Consider the following 22,855-nt stretch of genomic DNA (forward strand, 5'->3'; position numbering starts at 1 on the left):
CCATAAATAAATTATTAAAATATAATAATCATGGTTTTTAGACTAGAGGTTTGTTACCATTAATTTTGATTCTTTTTAAGAAATGGCTATAATTGTATTAATGATGGGTGAATCCCATGATATCCATTTTGTCTTGTAAAAAATAAATAATTCAGGAGATTTGACCATGCAAGTTTCGAACCTAAAACCATATGACGCACTAACCAACTGAACAAAAAGGCCACTCAGAGGTCTTAAATCTGTAACGAAGTTGCTCTACCCAATGAGTGAATAGGTCAACCAAAAGATTACTATGATGTCGAGTGAGTCCCACGATATATATTTGATCTTGTAAAACACAAATAATTCATGGGATTTCTCCCATGTAGGTCTTAAACCGACTGAGCTTGTAGTCCGGTCAAAATATTATTATGATATTGAATTCTTTATAGTTCTAAAAAAAATTATATAAACCTCTTAAATAAATTATTAAAAATATAATAATCATGGTTTTTAGATTTGAGGTTTGTTACCATTAATTTTGGTTCTTAAACTGACAAATTGTATTAATAATGGGTGAGTCCCACGATATCTATTTGGTCTTTAAAAAATAAATAATTCATGGGATTTGACCCATGTAAGTCTCGAACTTATAACTTTCGCGTTATTAGCACGATGCTCTAACTAACTAAACTTATAGGCCCTGCTCTAACCTATTAAGCGAATAGGTCGACCAAAAGATTACTATGATGTCGAGTAAGTCCCACGATATCCATTTGATCAGGTAAAACATAAATAGTTTATGGGATTTGGCCCATGCAGGTCTCAAACCTACAACCTTCGTGTTATTAGTACAACACTCTAACCAACTAAGCTAATATGTCACCTACAACTCTTAAATTTGTGACAACGATGCTCTAACCAACTGTGCTTGTAGGTTGGTCATAAAATTTGTATGATATTGAATACTTGATAGTTCTACAAAAAGAAATTATATAAACTTCTTAAATAAATTAGTAAAAATATAATAATCATGGTTTTTATATTTGAGGCTTGTTATCATTAATTTTGATTCTTCTTGAAGAAATGATTAAATTTGTATTAATAATGATTGAGTCCTCATCTTGTAAAACAAAAAATAATTAACAGGATTTGACCCAAAAAGGTCTCAAACTTACGACCTTCGTATTATTAGCTCAACGCAAACAACTAAGCTAACAAGCTACCGACGAATCTTAAATTTGTAACCAATATCCTATAACCAACTAAGCTAATAGGTCAGCCAAAAAATCACTATGATATTGAATATTTTATAGTTATACAAAAAAATTACATAAAACCCTTAAATAAATTATAAAAATATAATAATCATGGATTTTAGATTTGAGGTTTGTTACCATTAATTTTGGTTCTTTTTAAGAACTAACAAATTGTATTAATGATGGGTGAGTCTCATGATATATATTTGGTCTTATAAAAAATAAATAAATTAAAGGATTTGGCCCATGCTCTAACTAACTGAACTTATAGGTAATGCTCTAACCAACTAAGCGAATAGGTTGACCAAAAAATTACTATGATGTCGAGAAAGTCCCATGATATCCATTTGATCATGTAAAACATAGATAGTTTATGGGATTTAGCCCATGCAAGTCTCGAACCTATAACTTTCGTGTTATTAGTACGATGCTTTAACTAACTGAACTTATAGGCCCTGCTCTAACCTACTGAGCGAATAGGTCGACCAAAAAATTACTATGATGTCGTGAGTCCCACGATATCCATTTGATCATGTAAAACACATATAATTTATGAGATTTACCCATGCAGGTCTCGAACTTGCAACCTTTGCATTATTAACACAACAGTCTAACCAACTGAGCTAATAGACCATCTACAACTCTTAAATTCATGACGATGATGGTCTAACCAACCGAGCTTGTAGGTTGGTTATAAAATTATTATGATATTGAATACTTGATAGTTCTAAAAAAGAAATTATATAAACTTCTTAAATAAATTAGTAAAAATATAATAATCATGGTTTTTAGATTTGAGGCTTGTTATTATTAATTTTGATTCTTCTTGAAGAAATGATTAAGATTGTATTAATGATGGCTGAGACCTCGTCTTGTAAAAGAAAAAATAATTAATAGGATTTGACCCATGAAAGTCTGCGACCAAATGGATCGACCAAGATTACTATTCTGTCAAGTGAATCCCATGATATTCATTTGATCATGGATTAAAACACAAATACTATATGATATTTGGCCCATGCAAGTCTCTAACCAACTAAGCTAATATACCAACTACAACTTCTAAATTTGTGACGATGGTACTCTAACCAACTAACAAATTATTATGATTTAAAAACTAACAAATTGTATTAATGATGGGTGAGTCTCATAATTTCTATTTGGTCTTATAAAAAAAATTAATTCATGGAATTTGATCAAAGCAACCTATAACTTTCACATTATTAGAATGACGCTCTAACTAATTGGAACTTATAGGCATTGCTCTAACTAACCAAATGGATTGACCAAAAGATTACTATAATGTCGAGTGAGTCCCACGATATCTATTTGATCATGGATTAAAACATAAATACATTATAGGATTTGGCCCATGCAAGTCTCGAACCTACGACCTTCGTGTTTCAACACGATGCTTTAACAAACTGAGCGAATAGGTTAGCCTAAATTTTATTATGATTTCGAATATTTTATAGTTATATAAAAAATAAAACCCTTCAAATTATAAAAATATAATAATCATGGTTTTTAGATTTGAGGTTTGTTACCATTAATTTTGATTCTTTTTTAGAATTGACAAATTGTATTAATGATGGGTGAGCCCTCGTCTTGTAAAAGAAGAAATAATTAATATGATTTGGCTCATGAAGGTCTCAAACCTGCGACCTTTGTATTATTAGCTCAACACTTTAAACAACTAAGCTAATAAGCCACCTATGAGTATTAAATTTGTGACCAATATCCTATAACCAACTAAGCTAATAGGTCAGTTAAAAAATTACTATGATGTCGAATATTTTATAGTTATACAAAAAAATTAAATAAAATCCTTAAATAAATTATAAAAATATAATAATCATAGTTTTTAGATTTGAGGTTTGTTACCATTAATTTTGGTTCTTTTTAAAAATTGATAAATTATATTAATGATGGGTGAGTCTCATGATATCCATTTGGTATTTAGAAAATAAATAATTTGTGGGATTTGACCCATGCGATATCCATTTGATCATGTAAAAGGGATTTGGCCCATGTAGGTCTTCTACGACCTTCACATTATTAGCACAACATTGTAACCAACTGAGCTAATAATAAGCAAACAACTACTTTTAAATTTGTGACAAATGTACTCTGACCAACTAAGCTTGTAGGTCGGTCAAATTATTATAATTTTAGAACTGATAAATTGTATTAATGATGAGTGAGTCTCACAATTTCCATTTGGTCTTATAAAAAATAAATAATTCATGGGATTTGACCCATACAGGTCTCGAACCTATAACTTTAGCGTTATTAGCACTATGCTCTAACTAACTAAACTTATAAGCACTGCTATAACCAACTAAGCGAATGCAGGTCTCAAACCTATAACTTTCACATTATTAGCACGATGCTCTAACCAATTGACGATGGTGTTCTAACCAATTGAGCTTGTAGGTCGGTCAAATTATTATGATTTAAAAATTAACAAATTATATTAATGATGGGTTAGTCTCAAAATTTCTATTTGGTCTTATAAAAAATAAATAAAATATGGTATACGACCCATACAGGTTTTGAACTTGTGACTTGCGTGTAATTAGTATGACACTCTAACCAGCTGAGTGAATAAAGCAATTATAACTCTTATATTTGATATGATGGTGCTCTAACCAACTGAGCTTGTAGGTCAGTTAAATTATTATGATTTATGAACTAACAAATTATTTTAATGATGGGTGAGTCTCATAATTTTTATTTGGTCTTATAAAAAATAAATAATTCGTGGGATTTGACCCTTCACGTTATTAGCACAACGCTTTAACCAACTGAGCTTGTAGGTCGATCAAATTATTATGATTTAAGAATTAAAAAATTATATTAATGATGGGTTAGTCTCAAATTTTCAATTTCGTCTTATAAAAAATAAATAAGATGTGGTATTTGACCCATGCAGGTCTCAACCAACTAAGCGAATATAAACCAACGGAGCTTGTAGGTCGGTCAAATTATTATGATTTAAGAACTAACAAATTGTTTTAATGATGGGTGAGTCTCATAATTTTTATTTGATCTTATAAAAAATAAATAATTTATGGGATTTGACCCATGCAGGTCTCAAACCTATAACTTTTACGTTATTAGTACGACACTCTAACTAACTGAACTTATAAGCACTGCTCTAACCAACTGAGCGAATGCAGGTCTCGAACCTATAACTTTCACGTTATTAGTACGACGCTCTAACTAACTGAACTTATAAGCACTGCTCTAACCAGCTGAGCGAATGCAGGTCTCGAACCAATAACTTTCGCGTTATTAGTACGATGCTCTAACTAACTGAACTTATAGGTCGATCAATTAGCATTATGCTCTAACTAACTAAACTTATAGTAACTATTCTAACCAACTAAGCGAATGGAAACAATAACTTTCGCGTTATTAGCTCTAACCAACCGAAAGGATCGACCAAAAGATTACTATGATATCGAGTGAGTCCCACGATATCCATTTGTTATTAGCTCTAACAAATTGTTTTAATGATGGGTGAGTCTCATAATTTTTATTTGATCTTATAAAAAATAAATAATTTGTGGGATTTGACCCATGTAGGTCTCGAACCTATAACTTTGGCGTTATTAGTACGATGCTCTAACTAACTGAACTTATAAGCACTGCTCTAACCAACTGAGCGAATGCAGGTCTCGAACCTATAACTTTCGCATTATTAGTACGACGCACTAACTAACTGAACTTATAAGCACTGCTCTAACCAACTTAGCGAATGCAGGTCTCGAACCTATAACTTTCACGTTATTAGTATGATGCTTTAACTAACTGAACTTATAAGCACTACTCTAACCAACTGAGCGAATGCAGGTCTCGAACCAATAACTTTCGCATTACAAGCTCGCATTACTAGCATGACGCTCTAACTAACTGAACTTATAGTAACTATTCTAACCAACTAAGCGAATGTAGGTCTCGAAACTATAACTTTCGCATTATTTGCACGATGCTCTAACTAACTGAACTTATAAGCACTGCTCTAACGAACCGAATGGATTGACCAAAAGATTACTATAATGTCTTCACGTTATTAGCACAATACTCTAACCAACTGAGCTAATAGGCCAATTACAACTCTTCAATTTGTGACAATGGTGCTCTAACCTACTGAGCTTATAGGTCGGTCAAACTATTATGATTTAAGAACTAACAAATTGTATTAATGATAGGTGAGTCTCACAATTTTCATTTGGTCTTATAAAAAATAAATAATTCGTGGGATTGGACCCATGTAGGTTTCGAACCTATAACTTTCGCGTTATTAGCACTATGCTCTAACTAACTAAACTTATAGTAACTAATCTAACCAACTAAGCGAATGTAGGTCTCGAACTTATACCTTTCGCATTATTTGCACGACGCTCTAACTAACTGAACTTATAAGCACTGCTCTAACCAGCCGAATGGATCGACCAAAAGATTACTATAATGTCTTCGCGTTATTAGCACGACGCTCTAACCAACTGAGCTAATAGGCCAACTACAACTCTTAAATTTATGACAATGGTGCTCTAACCTACTGAGCATGTAGGTCGATCAAATTATTATGATTTAAGAACTAACAAATTATATTAATGATGGGTGAGGCTCACAATTTCCATTTGGTCTTATAAAAAAAAAATTTCATGGGATTTGAACAAAGCAGGTCTCGAACCTATAACTTTCACGTTATTACCATGATGCTCTAACTAATTGAACTTATAGGCACTGCTCTAACAAACCGAGTGGATCGACCAAAAGATTACTATAATGTCGAGTGAGTCTCATGATATCCATTTGATCATGGATTACAACATAGATACATTAAAACAAATTGTATTAATGATGGGTGAGTCTCACAATTTTCATTTGGTCTTATAAAAAAAAATAATTCATGGGATTTGACCAAAGCAGGTCTCGAATTTATAACTTTCACGTCATTAGCATGATGCTCGAACTAACTAAACTTATACGCACTGCTCTAACCAACCGAATAGATCAACCAAAAGACTACTATAGTGTCTTCGCGTTATTAGCACGACGCTCTAACCAACTGAGCTAATAGACCAACTACAACTCTTCAATTTATGACAATGGTGCTCTAACCTACTGAGCATGTAGGTCGGTCAAATTATTATGATTTAAGAACTAACAAATTGTATTAATGATGGGTGAGGCTCACAATTTCCATTTGGTCTTATAAAAAAAAAATTTTGTGGGATTTGACCAAAGCAGGTCTCGAACCTATAACTTTCATATTATTACCATGATGCTCTAACTAACTGAACTTATAGGTACTGCTCTAACCAACCGAATGGATCGACCAAAAGATTACTATAATGTCGAGTGAGTCTCACGATATCCATTTGATCATGGATTACAACATAGATACATTAATACAAATTGTATTAATAACGGGTGAGTCTCACAATTTTCATTTGGTCTTATAAAAAAAATAATTCATGGGATTTGACCAAAGTAGGTCTCGAATTTATAACTTTCACGTCATTAGTATGACGCTCGAACTAACTGAACTTATACGCATAGCTCTAACCAATCGAATGGATCGACCAAAAGACTACTATAATGTTGAGTGAGACCCACGATATCCATGTAACCCTCGATACATTATAAGATTTGGCCCATGTAGGTCTCGAACTTACAACCTTCGCATTATTAGAACAACGCTCTAACCAACTGAACTAATAGGCCAACTACAACTATTAAATTTGTGACAATGGTGCTCTAACCTATTGAACTTGTAGGTTTTCCATTTGGTCTTATAAAAAATAAATAATTCGTGGGATTGGACTAATGCAGGTCTCGAACCAATAACTTTCGCGTTATTAGCACGTCGCTCTAACTAACTGAGCTTATAGGCAATAACTTTCCTGTTGAGCTTGTAGGTCGGTCATATTATTATGATTTAAGAACTAACAAATTGTATTAATGATGGTGAGTCTTACTATTTCCATTTGGTGTTATAAGAAATAAATAATTCGTGGGATTTGACCCATGCAGGTCTCGAACCTATAACTTTCGCATTATTAGTACGACGCTCAAACTAATTGAACTTATAGGAACTACTCTAACCAACTGCGCGAATGCAGGTCTCGAACTTATATCTTTCGCATTATTTGCTCGACGCTCTAACTAACTGAACTTATAAGCACTGCTCTAACCAACCGAATGGATCGACCAAAAGATTACTATAATGGCTTCGCGTTATTAGCACGACGCTCTAACCAACTGAGCTAATAGGCCAACTACAACTCTTCAATTTGTGACAATGGTGCTCTAACCTACTGAGCTTGTAGGTCGGTCAAATTATTATGTTTTAAGAACTAACAAATTGTATTAATGATGTGTGAGGCTCACAATTTCCATTTGGTCTTATAAAAAAAAAATTTCATGGGATTTGACCAAAGTAGGTCTCGAACCTATAACTTTCACATTATTACTATGATGCTCTAACTAACTGAACTTATAGGCTAACCAACCAAATGGATCGACCAAAAGACTACTATAATGTCGAGTGAGTCCTACGATATCCATTTGATCATGGATTACAACATAGATTAATTAAAATAAATTGTATTAATGATGGGTAAGTCTCACTATTTCCATTTGGTCTTATAAAAAAAAATAATTAATGGGATTTGACCTAAGCAGGTCTCGAACCTATAACTTTCACGTCATTAGCATGATGCTTGAACTAACTGAACTTATACGCGCTGCTCTAACCAACCAAATGGATCGACCAAAAGACTACTATAATGTTGAGTGAGTCCCACGATATCCACTTAATCCTCGATACATTATAAGATTTGTCCCATGCAGATCTCGGGTCGTACACTTAATCCTCGATACATTATAAGATTTGTCCCATGCAGGTCTCGAACCTACGACCTTCGCGTTATTAGCACGACGCTCAAACCAACTGAGCTAATAGGCCAACTAAAACTCTTAAATTTGTGACAATGGTGCTCTAACCTACTGAATATGTAGGTTTTCCATTTGGTCTTATAAAAAATAAATAATTCGTGGGATTGGACCAATGCAGGTCTCGAACCATTAACTTTCGCGTTATTAGCACGACGCTCTAACTAGACGCTCTAACTAACTGAGCATATAGGCAATGCTTTAACCAACTGAGAGAATGCAGACGCTCTAACCAATTGACGATGGTGTTCTAACCAAGAGCGAACGCAAAAAGATTACTATGATGTCGAGTGAGTCCCACGATATCCATTTCATCATGGAAACATTATAGGTTTTGGCCCATGTAGGCCTCAAACCTGCGACCTTCGCATTATTAGATCGACGCTATAACCAACTGAGCTAATAGGCCAACTATAACTCTTTAATTTGTGACAATGATGCTCTAACCTACTGAGCTTGTAGGTTGGTCATATTATTATGATTTAAGAACTAACAAATTGTATTAATGATGGGTGAGTCTCACTATTTCCATTTGGTCTTATAAAAAATAAATAATTCGAGGGATTTGACTCATGCAGGTCTCGAATCTATAACTTTCGCATTATTAGTACGACGCTTTAACTAATTGAACTTATAGGCACTACTCTAACTAACTACGCGAATGCAGGTCTCGAACTTATACCTTTCGCATTATTTGCACGATGCTCTAACTAACTGAACTTATAAGCACTGTTCTAACCTACTGAATGGATCGACCAAAAGATTACTATAATGGCTTCTCGTTATTTGCACGACGCTCTAACCAATTGAGCTAATAGGCCAACTACAACTCTTCAATTTGTGACAATGGTGCTCTAACCTACTGAGTTTGTAGGTCCATCAAATTATTGTGATTTAAGAACTAACAAATTGTATTAATGATGGGTGAGTCTCACAATTTCCATTTGATCTTATAAAAAATAATTTCATGGGATTTGACCAAAGCAGGTCTCGAACCTATAACTTTCACATTATTACCATGATGCTCTAACTAACTGAACTTATAGGCACTGCTCTAACCATACGAATGGATCGACCAAAAGATTACTATAATGTCGAGTGAGTCCCACGATATCCACTTAATCATCGATACATTATAAGATTTGGCCCATGCAGGTCTCGAACCTGCGACCTTCGCGTTATTAGCACGACGCTCTTATCATCTGAGCTAATAGGCCAACTACAACTCTTAAATTTGTGACATTGGAGCTCTAACCTACTGAACATGTAGGTTTTCCATTTGGTCTTATAAAAAATAAATAATTCGTGGGATTGGACCAATGCAGGTCTCGAACCAATAACTTTCGCGTTATTAGCACGACGCTCTAACTCGACGCTCTAACTAACTGAGCTTATAGGCAATGCTTTAACCAACTGAGAGAATGCAGACGCTCTAACCAAGATGTCGAGTGAGTCCCACGGTATCCATTTAATCATGGATACATTATAGGTTTTGGCTACTGCAGGCCTCAAACCTGCGACCTTCGTGTTATTAGGACGACGCTCTAACCAACTGAGCTAATAGGCCAACTATAACTCTTTAATTTGTGACAATGATGCTATAACCTACTGAGCTTGTAGGTTGGTCATATTATTATGATTTAAGAACTAACAAATTGTATTAATGATTGGTGAGTCTCACTATTTCCATTCGGTCTTATAAAAAATAAATAATTCGAGGGATTTGACCCATGCAGGTCTCAAACCTATAACTTTCGCATTATTAGTACGACGCTCTAACTAATTGAACTTATAGGCACTACTCTAACCAATTGCGGGAATGCAGGTCTCGAACTTATATCTTTCGCATTATTTGCTCGACGCTCTAACTAACTGAACTTATAAGCACTGCTCTAACCAACCGAATGGAATAACCAAAAGATTACTAAAATGTCTTCGCGTTATTAGCTCGACGCTCTAACCAACTGAGATAATAGGCCAACTACAACTCTTCAATTTGTGACAATGGTGCTCTAACCTACTGAGCTTGTAGGTCCATCAAATTATTATGATTTAAGAATTAATAAATTATATTAATGATGGGTGAGGCTCACAATTTCCATTTGGTCTTATAAAAAATAATTTCATGGGATTTGACCAAAGCAGGTCTCGAACCTATAACTTTCACATTATTACCATGATGCTCTAACTAACTGAACTTAAAGGCACTGCTCTAACCATACGAATTTATCGACCAAAAGATTACTATAATGTCGAGTGAGTCTCACGATATCCATTTGATCATGGATTACAACATAGATACATTAAAACAAATTGTATTAATAACGGGTGAGTCTCACAATTTTCATTTGGTCTTATAAAAAAAATAATTCATGGGATTTGACCAAAGTAGGTCTCGAATTTATAACTTTCACGTACTTATACGCACAACTCTAACCAATCGAATGGATCGACCAAAAGACTTTTATAATATCGAGTGAGTCCACAATATCCATTTAATTCTCGATACATTATAAGATTTAGCCCATGTAGGTCTCGAACCTGCGACCTTCGCGTTATTAGCACGACGCTCTTACCATCTGAGCTAATAGGCCAACTACAACTCTTAAATTTGTGACATTGGAGCTCTAACCTACTGAACATGTAGGTTTTCCATTTGGTCTTATAAAAAATAAATAATTCGTGGGATTGGACCAATGCAGGTCTCGAACCAATAACTTTCGCGTTATTAGCACGACGCTCTAACTCGACGCTCTAACTAACTGAGCTTATAGGCAATGCTTTAACCAACTGAGAGAATGCAGACGCTCTAACCAAGATGTCGAGTGAGTCCCACGGTATCCATTTAATCATGGATACATTATAGGTTTTGGCTACTGCAGGCCTCAAACCTGCGACCTTTGTGTTATTAGGACGACGCTCTAACTAACTGAGCTAATAGGCCAACTATAACTCTTTAATTTGTGACAATGATGCTATAACCTACTGAGCTTGTAGGTTGGTCATATTATTATGATTTAAGAACTAACAAATTGTATTAATGATTGGTGAGTCTCACTATTTCCATTCGGTCTTATAAAAAATAAATAATTCGAGGGATTTGACCCATGCAGGTCTCAAACCTATAACTTTCGCATTATTAGTACGACGCTCTAACTAATTGAACTTATAAGCACTACTCTAACCAATTGCGGGAATGCAGGTCTCGAACTTATATCTTTCGCATTATTTGCTCGACGCTCTAACTAACTGAACTTATAAGCACTGCTCTAACCAACCGAATGGAATAACCAAAAGATTACTAAAATGTCTTCGCGTTATTAGCTCGACGCTCTAACCAACTGAGATAATAGGCCAACTACAACTCTTCAATTTATGACAATGGTGCTCTAACCTACTGAGCTTGTAGGTCCATCAAATTATTATGATTTAAGAATTAATAAATTATATTAATGATGGGTGAGGCTCACAATTTCCATTTGGTCTTATAAAAATTAATTTCATGGGATTTGACCAAAGCAGGTCTCGAACCAATAACTTTCACATTATTACCATGATGCTCTAACTAACTGAACTTATAGGCACTGCTCTAACCATACGAATTTATCGACCAAAAGATTACTATAATGTCGAGTGAGTCTCACGATATCCATTTGATCATGGATTACAACATAGATACATTAAAACAAATTGTGTTAATGATGGGTGAGTCTCACAATTTCCATTTGGTCTTATAAAAAAAAAATAATTCATGGGATTTGACCAAAGCAGGTCTCAAACCTATAACTTTCACGTCATTAGCATGACGATCGAACTAATTGAACTTATACGCATTGCTCTAACCAACTGAATGGATCGACAAAAAGACTACTAAAATGTCGAATGAGTCCCAAGATATCCATTTAATCCTCGATACGTTATATGTTTTGGCCCATGCAGTTCTCGAACCTACGACCTTCACGTTATTAGCACAACGCTCTAACCAACTGAGCTAATAAGCCAACTACAAATCTTAAATTTGTGACAATGGTACTCTAACCTATTGAACTTGTAGGTTTTCCATTTGGTCTTATAAAAAATAAATAATTCGTGGGATTAGACTAATGCAGGTCTCGAACCAATAACTTTCGTGTTATTAGCATGATGCTCTAACTAACTGAGCTTATTGGCAATAACTTTCCTACTGAGCTTGTAGGTCGGTCATATTATTATGATTTAAGAACTAACAAATTTTATTAATGATGGTGAGTCTTACTATTTCCATTTGGTCTTATAAGAAAAAATAATTCGATGGATTTGACCCATGCAGGTCTCGAATCTATAACATTCGCATTATCGGTACGACGCTCTAACTAATTGAACTTATAGACACTACTCTACCCAACTGTGCGAATACAGGTCTCGATCTTATAACTTTCGCATTATTTGCTCAACGCTCTAACTAACTGAACTTATAAGCACTGCTCTAACCAACCGAATGGATCGACCAAAAGGTTACTATAATGTCTTTGCGTTATTAGCTCGACGCTCTAACCAACTGAGATAATAGGCCAATTACAACTCTTCAATTTGTGACAATGGTGCTTTAACCTACTTAGCTTGTAGGTCCATCAAATTATTGTGATTTAAGAACTAACAAATTGTATTAATGATGGGTGAGGCTCACAATTTCCATTTGGTCTTATAAAAAATAATTTCATGGGATTTGACCAAAGCAGGTCTCGAACCTATAACTTTCGCATTATTACCATGATGCTCTAACTAACTGAACTTATAGGCACTGCTCTAACCATACGAATGGATCGACCAAAAGATTACTATAACGTCGAGTGAGTCTCACGATATCCATTTGATCATGGATTACAACATAGATACATTAAAACAAATTGTATTAATGATGGGTGAGTCTCACAATTTCCATTTGGTCTTAGAAAAAAAAAATAATTCATGGGATTTAACCAAAGCAGGTCTCGAACCTATAACTTTCACGTCATTAGCATGACGCTCGAACTAACTGAACTTATACGCATTGCTCTAACCAACCGAATGGATCGACCAAAAAACTACTATAATGTCGAGTGAGTCCCACGATCCCCGATAAATTATAAGAATTGGCCCATGCAGGTCTCAAACCTGCGACCTTCGCGTTATTAGCACGATGCTCTAACCAACTGAGCTAATAGGCCAACTACATCTCTTAAATTTGTGACAATGGTGCTCTAACCTATTGAACTTGTAGGTTTTCCATTTGGTCTTATAAAAAATAAATAATTCGTGGGATTAGAGTAATGCTGGTCTTGAACCAATAACTTTCGTGTTATTAGCATGACGCTCTAACTAACTGAGCTTATAGGCAATAACTTTCCTGCTGAGCTTGTAGGTCGGTCATATTATAATGATTTAAGAACTAAGAAATTATATTCATGATGGTGAGTGTTACTAGTTCCATTTGGTCTTATAAGAAAAAATAATTCGTGGGATTTGACCCATGCAGGTCTCGAACCTATAACTTTCGCATTATTAGTACGACGCTCTAACTAATTTAACTTATAGGCACTACTCTAACCAACTGCGCGAATGTAGGTCTCGATCTTATTACTTTCGCATTATTTGCTCGATCCTTTAACTAACTGAACTTATAAGCACTGCTCTAACCAACCGAATGGATCGACCAAAAGATTACTATAATGTCTTCACGTTATTAGCTCGACGCTCTAACCAACTGAGATAATAGGCCAACTACAACTCTTCAATTTGTGACAATGGTGCTCTAACCTACTGAGCTTGTAGGTACATCAAATTATTGTGATTTAAGAACTAACAAATTGTATTAATGATGGGTGAGGCTCACAATTTTCATTTGGTCTTATAAAAAATAATTTCATGGGATTTTACCAAAGCAGGTCTCGAACCTATAACTTTCGCATTATTACCATGATGCTCTAACTAACTGAACTTATAGGCACTGCTCTAATCATACGAATGGATCGACCAAAAGATTACTATAATGTCTTCGCGTTATTAGCTCAACGCTCTAACCAACTGAGATAATATGCCAACTACAAATCTTCAATTTGTGACAATGGTGCTATAACCTACTGAGCTTGTAGGTCCATCAAATTATTGTGATTTAAGAACTAACAAATTGTATTAATGATGGGTGAGGCTCACAATTTCCATTTGGTCTTATAAAAAATAATTTAATGGGATTTGACTAAAGCAGGTCTCGAACCTATAACTTTCGCATTATTACCATGATGCTCTAACTAACTGAACTTATAGGCACTGCTCTAACCATACGAATGGATTGACCAAAAGATTACTATAATGTCGAGTGAGTCTCACGATATCCATTTGATCATGGATTAGAACATAGATACATTAAAACAAATTGTATTAATGATGGGTGATTCTCACAATGTCCATTTGGTCTTATAAAAAAAAATATAATTCATGGGATTTGACCAAAGCAAGTCTCGAACCTATACCTTTCACGTCATTAGCATGACGCTCGAACTAATGGATCGACCAAAAGACTATTATAATGTCGAGTGACTATTATAAGGTCTCGAACCTGTGACCTTCGCGTTATTAGCACGACGCTCTAACCAACTGAGCTAATAGGCCAACCATAACTGATAAATTTGTGACAATGGTGCTCTAACCTATTGAACTTGTAGGTTTACCATTTGGTTTTATAAAAAATAAATAATTCGTGGGATTAGAGTAATGTTGGTCTCGAACCAATAACTTTCGTGTTATTAGCATGCCGCTCTAACTAACTGAGCTTATAGGCAATAACTTTCCTGCTGAGCTTGTAGGTCGGTCATATTATTATGATTTAAGAACTAACAAATTGTATTAATGATGGTGAGTCTTACTAGTTCCATTTGGTCTTATAAGAAAAAATAATTCGTGGGATTTGACCCATGCAGGTCTCGAACCTATAACTTTCGCATTATTAGTACGACGCTCTAACTAATTGAACTTATAGGCACTACTCTAACCAACTGCGCGAATGCAGGTCTCGATCTTATAACTTTCGCATTATTTGCTCGATGCTCTAACTAACTGAACTTATAAGCATTGCTCTAACCAACCGAATGGATCGACTAAAAGATTATTATAATGTCTTCGCGTTATTAGCTCGACGCTCTAACCAACTGAGATAATATGCCAACTACAACTCTTCAATTTGTGACAATGGTGCTATAACCTACTGAGCTTGTAGGTCTATCAAATTATTGTGATTTAAGAACTAACAAATTGTATTAATGATGGGTGAGGCTCACAATTTTCATTTGGTCTTATAAAAAATAATTTCATGTGATTTTACCAAAGCAGGTCTCGAACCTATAACTTTCGCATTATTACCATGATGCTCTAACTAACTGAACTTATAGGCACTGTTCTATCCATACGAAAGGATCGACCAAAAGTTTACTATAATGTCGAGTGAGTCTCACGATATCCATTTGATCATGGATTACAACATAGATACATTAAAACAAATTGTATTAATGATGGGTGATTCTCACAATGTCCATTTGGTCTTATAAAAAAAAAATAATTCATGGGATTTGACCAAAGCAGGTCTCGAACCTATAACTTTAACGTCATTAGTATGACGCTCGAACTAACTGAACTTATATGTATTACTCTAACCAACCGAATGGATCGACCAAAAGACTACTATAATGTCGAGTGAGTCCCACGATATCCATTTAATCCTCGATAAATTATAAGATTTGGCCCATGCAGGTCTCGAACCTGCGACCTTCGCGTTATTAGCATGACGCTCTAACCAACTGAGCTAATAGGCCAACTACAAATCATAAATTTGTGACAATGGTGCTCTAACCTTTTGAACTTGTAGGTTTTCCATTTGGTCTTATAAAAAATAAATAATTCGTGGGATTAGACTAATACAGGTCTCGAACCAATAACTTTCGTGTTATTAGCATGACGCTCTAACTAAGCTTATAGGCAATAACTTTCCTGCTAAGCTTGTAGGTCGGTCATATTATTATGATTTAAGAACTAACAAATTGTATTAATAATGGTGAGTCTTACTATTTCCATTTGGTCTGATAAGAAAAAATAATTCGTGGGATTTGACCTATGCAGGTCTCGAACCTATAACTTTCGCATTATCAGTACGACGCTCTAACTAATTGAACTTATAGGCACTACTCTAACCAACTGCGCGAATGCAGGTCTCGATCTTATAACTTTCGCATTATTTGCTCGACGCTCTAACTAACTGAACATATAATAAGCACTGCTCTAACCAACCGAATGGATCGAACAAAAGATTACTATAATGTCATCGCGTTATTAGCTCGACGCTCTAAACAACTGATATAATAGGCCAACTACAACTCTTCAATTTATGACAATGGTGCTCTAACCTACTGAGCTTGTAGGTCCATCAAATTATTGTGATTTAAGAACTAACAAATTGTATTAATGATGGGTGAGGCTCACAATTTCCATTTAGTCTTATAAAAAATAATTTCATGGGATTTGACCAAAGCAGGTCTCGAACCTATAACTTTCGCATTATTACCATGATGCTCTAACTAACTGAACTTATAGGCACTGTTCTAACCATACGAAAGGATCGACCAAAAGTTTACTATAATGTCGAGTGAGTATCACGATATCCATTTGATCATGGATTACAACATAGATACATTAAAACAAATTGTATTAATGATGGGTGATTCTCACAATATCCATTTGGTCTTACAAAAAAAAAATAATTCATGGGATTTGACCAAAGCAGGTCTCGAACCTATAACTTTCACGTCATTAGCATGACGCTCGAACTAACCGAACTTATATGTATTGCTCTAACAAACCGAATGGATCGACCAAAAGACTACTATAATGTCGAGTGAGTCCCACGATATCCATTTAATCCCCGATACATTATAAGATTTGGCCCATGCAGGTCTCGAACCTGCGACCTTCGCGTTATTAGCACGACGCTCTAACCAACTGAGCTAATAGGCCAACTAGAAATCATAAATTTGTGACAATGGTGCTCTAACCTATTGAACTTGTAGGTTTTCCATTTGGACTTATAAAAAATAAATAATTCTTGGGATTAGACAAATGCATGTCTCGAACCAATAACTTTCGTGTTATTAGCATGACGCTCTAACTAACTGAGCTTATAGGCAATAACTTTCCTGCTAGGCTTGTAGGTCGGTCATATTATTATGATTTAAGAACTAACAAATTCTATTAATGATGGTGAGTCTTACTATTTCCATTTGGTCTTATAAGAAAAAATAATTCGTGGGATTTGACCTATGCAGGTCTCGAACCTATAACTTTCGCATTATCAGTACGACGCTCTAACTAATTGAACTTATAGGCACTACTCTAACCAACTGCGCGAATAAAAGTCTCGATCTTATAACTTTCGCATTATTTGCTCGACGCTCTAACTAACTGAACATATAAGCACTGCTCTAACCAAACGAATGGATCGACCAAAAGATTACTATAATGTCGTTGCGTTATTAGCTCGACGCTCTAAACAACTGATATAATAGGCCAACTACAACTCTTCAATTTATGACAATGGTGCTCTAACCTACTGAGCTTGTAGGTCCATCAAATTATTGTGATTTAAGAACTAACAAATTGTATTAATAATGGGTGAGGCTCACAATTTCCATTTAGTCTTATAAAAAATAATTTCATGGGATTTGACCAAAGCAGGTCTCGAACCTATAACTTTCGCATTATTACCATGATGCTCTAACTAACTGAACTTATAGGCACTGTTCTAACCATATGAAAGGATCGACCAAAAGTTTACTATAATGTCGAGTGAGTCTCACGATATCCATTTGATCATGGATTACAACATAGATACATTAAAACAAATTGTATTAATGATGGGTGATTCTCACAATGTCCATTTGGTCTTACAAAAAAAAAATAATTCATGGGATTTGACCAAAGCAGGTCTCGAACCTATAACTTTCACGTCATTAGCATGACGCTCGAACTAACCGAACTTATATGTATTGCTCTAACAAACCGAATGGATCGACCAAAAGACTACTATAATGTCGAGTGAGTCCCACGATATCCATTTAATCCCCGATACATTATAAGATTTGGCCCATGCAGGTCTCAAACCTGCGACCTTCGCGTTATTAGCATGACGCTCTAACCAACTGAGCTAATAGGCCAACTAGAAATCACAAATTTGTGACAATGGTACTCTAACCTATTGAACTTGTAGGTTTTCCATTTGGACTTATAAAAAATAAATAATTCTTGGGATTAGACTAATGCAGGTCTCGAACAAATAACTTTCGTGTTATTAGCATGACGCTCTAACTAACTGAGCTTATAGGCAATAACTTTCCTGCTAGACTTGTAGGTCGGTCATATTATTATGATTTAAGAACTAACAAATTCTATTAATGATGGTGAGTCTTACTATTTCCATTTGGTCTTATAAGAAAAAATAATTCGTGGGATTTGACCTATGCAGGTCTCGAACTTATAACTTTCGCATTATCAGTACGACGCTCTAACTAATTGAACTTATAGGCACTACTCTAACCAACTGCGCGAATGCAGGTCTCGATCTTATAACTTTCGCATTATTTGCTCGACGCTCTAACTAACTGAACATATAAGCACTGCTCTAACCAACCGAATGGATCGACCAAAAGATTACTATAATGTCGTCACGTTATTAGCTCGATGCTCTAAACAACTGATATAATAGGCCAACTACAACTCTTCAATTTATGACAATGGTGCTCTAACCTACTGAGCTTGTAGGTCCATCAAATTATTGTGATTTAAGAACTAACAAATTGTATTAATGATGGGTGAGGCTCACAATTTCCTTTTTGTCTTATAAAAAATAATTTCATGGGATTTCACCAAAGCAGGTCTCGAACCTATAACTTTCGCATTATTACCATGATGCTCTAACTAACTGAACTTATAGGCACTGTTCTAACCATACGAAAGGATCGACCAAAAGTTTACTATAATGTCGAGTGAGTCTCACGATATCCATTTGATCATGGATTACAACATAGATACACTAAAACAAATTGTATTAATGATGGGTGATTCTCACAATGACCATTTGGTCTTATAAAAAAAAAACAATTCATGGGATTTGACCAAAGCAGGTCTCAAACTTATAACTTTCACGTCATTAGCATGACGCTCGAACTAACTGAACTTATATGTATTGCTCTAACCAACCGAATGGATCGACCAAAAGAGTACTATAATGTTGAGTGAGTCCCACGATATCCATTTAATCCCCGATAAATTATAAGATTTGGCCCATGCAGGTCTCGAACCTGCGACCTTCGCGTTATTAGCACGACGCTCTAACCAACTGAGCTAATAGGCCAACTACAAATCATAAATTTGTGACATTGGTGCTCTAACCTATTGAACTTGTAGGTTTTCCATTTGGTCTTATAAAAAATAAATAATTCGTGGGATTAGACTAATGCAGGTCTCGAACCAATAACTTTCGTGTTATTAGCATGACGCTCTAACTAACTGAGCTTATAGGCAATAACTTTCCTGCTGTGCTTGTAGGTCGGTCATATTATTATGATTTAAGAACTAACAAATTCTATTAATGATGGTGAGTCTTACTATTTCCATTTGGTCTTATAAGAAAAAATAATTCGTGGGATTTGACCCATGGAGGTCTCGAACCTATAACTTTCGCATTATCAATACGACGCTCTAACTAATTGAACTTATAGGCACTACTCTAACCAACTGTGCGAATGCAGGTCTCGATCTTATAACTTTTGCATTATTTGCTCGACGCTCTAACTAACTGAACATATAAGAACAGCTCTAACCAACCGAATGGATCGACCAAAAGGTTACTATAATGTCTTCGCGTTATTAGCTCGACGCTCTAACCAACTGATATAATAGGCCAACTACAACTCTTCAATTTATGACAATGGTGCTCTAACCTACTGAGCTTGTAAGTCCATCAAATTATTGTGATTTAAGAACTAACAAATTTTATTAATGATGGGTGAGGCTCATAATTTCCATTTAGTCTTATAAAAAATAATTTCATGGGATTTGACCAAAGCAGGTCTCGAACCTATAACTTTCGCATTATTACCATGATGCTCTAACTAACTGAACTTATAGGCACTACTCTAACCATACGAATGGATCGACCAAAAGTTTACTATAATGTCGAGTGAGTCTCACGATATCCATTTGATCATGGATTACAACATTGATACATTAAAACAAATTGTATTAATGATGGGTGAGTCTCACAATTTCCATTTGGTCTTATAAAAAAAAAAATTCATGGGATTTGACCAAAGCAAGTCTCGAACCTATAACTTTCAATGGATCGACTAAAAGACTACTATAATGTCGAGTGAGTCCCACGATATCCATTTAATCCTCGATACATTATAAGTTTTGGCCCATGCAGGTCTCGAACCTGCGACCTTCGCGTTATTAGCACGACGCTCTAACCAACTGAGCTAATAGGCCAACTACAACTCTTAAATTTGTGATAATGGTGCTCTAACCTATTGAACTTGTAGGTTTACCATTTGGTTTTATAAAAAATAAATAATTCGTGGGATTAGAATAATGCTGGTCTCGAACCAATAACTTTCGTGTTATTAGCATGACGTTCTAACTAACTGAGCTTATAGGCAATAACTTTCCTACTGAACTTGTAGGTCGGTCATATTATTATGATTTAAGAACTAACAAATTGTATTAATGATAGTGAGTCTTACTAGTTCCTTTTGGTCTTATACGAAAAAATAATTCGTGGGATTTGACCCATGCAGGTCTCGAACCAATAACTTTCGCATTATCAGTACGACGCTCTAAATAATTGAACTTATAGGCACTACTCTAACCAACTGCGCGAATGCAGGTCTCGATCTTATAACTTTCGCATTATTTGCTCGATGCTCTAACTAACTGAACTTATAAGGACTGCTCTAACCAACCGAATGGATCGACCAAAAGATTACTATAATGTCTTCGCGTTATTAGCTCGACGCTCTTACCAACTGAGATAATATGTCAACTACAACTCTTCAATTTGTGACAATGGTGCTCTAACCTACTGAGCTTGTAGGTCCATCAAATTATAATGATTTAAGAACTAACAAATTGTATTAATGATGGGTGAGGCTCACAATTTCCATTTAGTCTTATAAAAAATAATTTCATGGGATTTGACCAAAGCAGGTCTCGAACCTATAACTTTCGCATTATTACCATGATGTTCTAACTAACTGAACTTATAGGCACTACTTTAACCATACGAATGGATCGACCAAAAGTTTACTATAATGTCGAGTGAGTCTCACGATACCCATTTGATCATGGATTACAACATAGATACATTAAAACAAATTGTATTAATGATGGGTGAGTCTCACAATTTCCATTTGGTCTTATAAAAAAAAAATTCATGGGATTTGACCAAAGCAAGTCTCGAACCTATAACTTTCACGTCATTAGCATGACGCTCGAACTAACTGAACTTATACGCATTGCTCTAACCAACCGAATGGATCGACCAAAAGACTACTATAATGTCGAGTGAGTCCCACGATATCCATTTAATCCTCGATACATTATAAGCTTTGGCCTATGCAGGTCTCGAACCTGCGACTTTCGCGTTATTAGCACAACGCTCTGACCAACTGAGCTAATAGGCCAACTACAACTCTTAAATTTGTGACAATGGTGCTCTAACCTATTGAACTTGTAGGTTTACCATTTGGTTTTATAAAAAATAAATAATACGTGGGATTAGAATAATGCTGGTCTCGAACCAATAACTTTCGTGTTATTAGCCTGACGTTCTAACTAACTGAGCTTAAAGGCAATAACTTTCCTGCTGAACTTGTAGGTCGGTCATATTATTATGATTTAAGAACTAACAAATTGTATTAATGATGGTGAGTCTGACTAGTTCCATTTGGTCTTATACGAAAAAATAATTCGTGGGATTTGACCCATACAGGCCTCGAACCAATAACTTTCGCATTATCAGTACGACGCTCTAAATAATTGAACTTATAGGCACTACTCTAACCAACTGCGCGAATGCAGGTCTCGATCTTATAACTTTCGCATTATTTGCTCGATACTCTAACTAACTGAACTTATAAGGACTGCTCTAACCAACCGAATGGATCGACCAAAAGATTACTATAATGTCTTCGCGTTATTAGCTCGACGCTCTTACCAACTGAGATAATATGCCAACTACAACTCTTCAATTTGTGACAATGGTGCTCTAACCTGCTGAGCTTGTAGGTCCATCAAATTATTGTGATTTAAGAACTAACAAATTGTATTAATGATGGGTGAGGCTCACAATTTCCATTTAGTCTTATTAAAAATAATTTCATGGGATTTGACCAAAGCAGGTCTCGAACCTATAACTTTCGCATTATTACCATGATGCCCTAACTAATTGAACTTATAGGCACTACTCTAACCATACGAATGGATCGACCAAAAGTTTACTATAATGTCGAGTGAGTCTCACGATATCCATTTGATCATGGATTACAACATAGATACATTAAAACAAATTGTATTAATGATGGGTGAGTCTC

At 35.2% G+C, this 22,855-nt stretch overlaps 12 non-coding genes across 12 annotated transcripts; all 12 read right to left on the minus strand.

Moving 5' to 3' along the window:
* Window positions 1-6,903: 6,903 nt before the first annotated feature.
* On the minus strand, window positions 6,904-6,977 carry TRNAI-AAU (transfer RNA isoleucine (anticodon AAU)). The gene has a single exon. It is a non-coding gene; the product is annotated as a tRNA-Ile (tRNA).
* A 1,169-nt stretch (window positions 6,978-8,146) lies between these two features.
* Window positions 8,147-8,220, minus strand: TRNAI-AAU (transfer RNA isoleucine (anticodon AAU)). Its single transcript has one exon. It is a non-coding gene; the product is annotated as a tRNA-Ile (tRNA).
* Window positions 8,221-9,350: 1,130 nt separating this feature from the next.
* Window positions 9,351-9,424, minus strand: TRNAI-AAU (transfer RNA isoleucine (anticodon AAU)). Its single transcript has one exon. It is a non-coding gene; the product is annotated as a tRNA-Ile (tRNA).
* Window positions 9,425-10,727: 1,303 nt separating this feature from the next.
* TRNAI-AAU (transfer RNA isoleucine (anticodon AAU)) lies at window positions 10,728-10,801 on the minus strand. The gene has a single exon. It is a non-coding gene; the product is annotated as a tRNA-Ile (tRNA).
* Window positions 10,802-12,134: 1,333 nt separating this feature from the next.
* Window positions 12,135-12,208, minus strand: TRNAI-AAU (transfer RNA isoleucine (anticodon AAU)). Its single transcript has one exon. It is a non-coding gene; the product is annotated as a tRNA-Ile (tRNA).
* Window positions 12,209-13,319: 1,111 nt separating this feature from the next.
* On the minus strand, window positions 13,320-13,393 carry TRNAI-AAU (transfer RNA isoleucine (anticodon AAU)). Its single transcript has one exon. It is a non-coding gene; the product is annotated as a tRNA-Ile (tRNA).
* A 2,563-nt stretch (window positions 13,394-15,956) lies between these two features.
* On the minus strand, window positions 15,957-16,030 carry TRNAI-AAU (transfer RNA isoleucine (anticodon AAU)). Its single transcript has one exon. It is a non-coding gene; the product is annotated as a tRNA-Ile (tRNA).
* A 1,121-nt stretch (window positions 16,031-17,151) lies between these two features.
* On the minus strand, window positions 17,152-17,225 carry TRNAI-AAU (transfer RNA isoleucine (anticodon AAU)). The gene has a single exon. It is a non-coding gene; the product is annotated as a tRNA-Ile (tRNA).
* A 1,122-nt stretch (window positions 17,226-18,347) lies between these two features.
* TRNAI-AAU (transfer RNA isoleucine (anticodon AAU)) lies at window positions 18,348-18,421 on the minus strand. Its single transcript has one exon. It is a non-coding gene; the product is annotated as a tRNA-Ile (tRNA).
* A 1,122-nt stretch (window positions 18,422-19,543) lies between these two features.
* TRNAI-AAU (transfer RNA isoleucine (anticodon AAU)) lies at window positions 19,544-19,617 on the minus strand. Its single transcript has one exon. It is a non-coding gene; the product is annotated as a tRNA-Ile (tRNA).
* A 1,062-nt stretch (window positions 19,618-20,679) lies between these two features.
* On the minus strand, window positions 20,680-20,753 carry TRNAI-AAU (transfer RNA isoleucine (anticodon AAU)). The gene has a single exon. It is a non-coding gene; the product is annotated as a tRNA-Ile (tRNA).
* A 1,119-nt stretch (window positions 20,754-21,872) lies between these two features.
* Window positions 21,873-21,946, minus strand: TRNAI-AAU (transfer RNA isoleucine (anticodon AAU)). Its single transcript has one exon. It is a non-coding gene; the product is annotated as a tRNA-Ile (tRNA).
* Window positions 21,947-22,855: the final 909 nt, after the last annotated feature.

This window comes from Musa acuminata, chromosome BXJ3-11 (genome assembly GCF_036884655.1).
Source record: "Musa acuminata AAA Group cultivar baxijiao chromosome BXJ3-11, Cavendish_Baxijiao_AAA, whole genome shotgun sequence".
Classification (NCBI taxonomy): domain Eukaryota; kingdom Viridiplantae; phylum Streptophyta; class Magnoliopsida; order Zingiberales; family Musaceae; genus Musa; species Musa acuminata.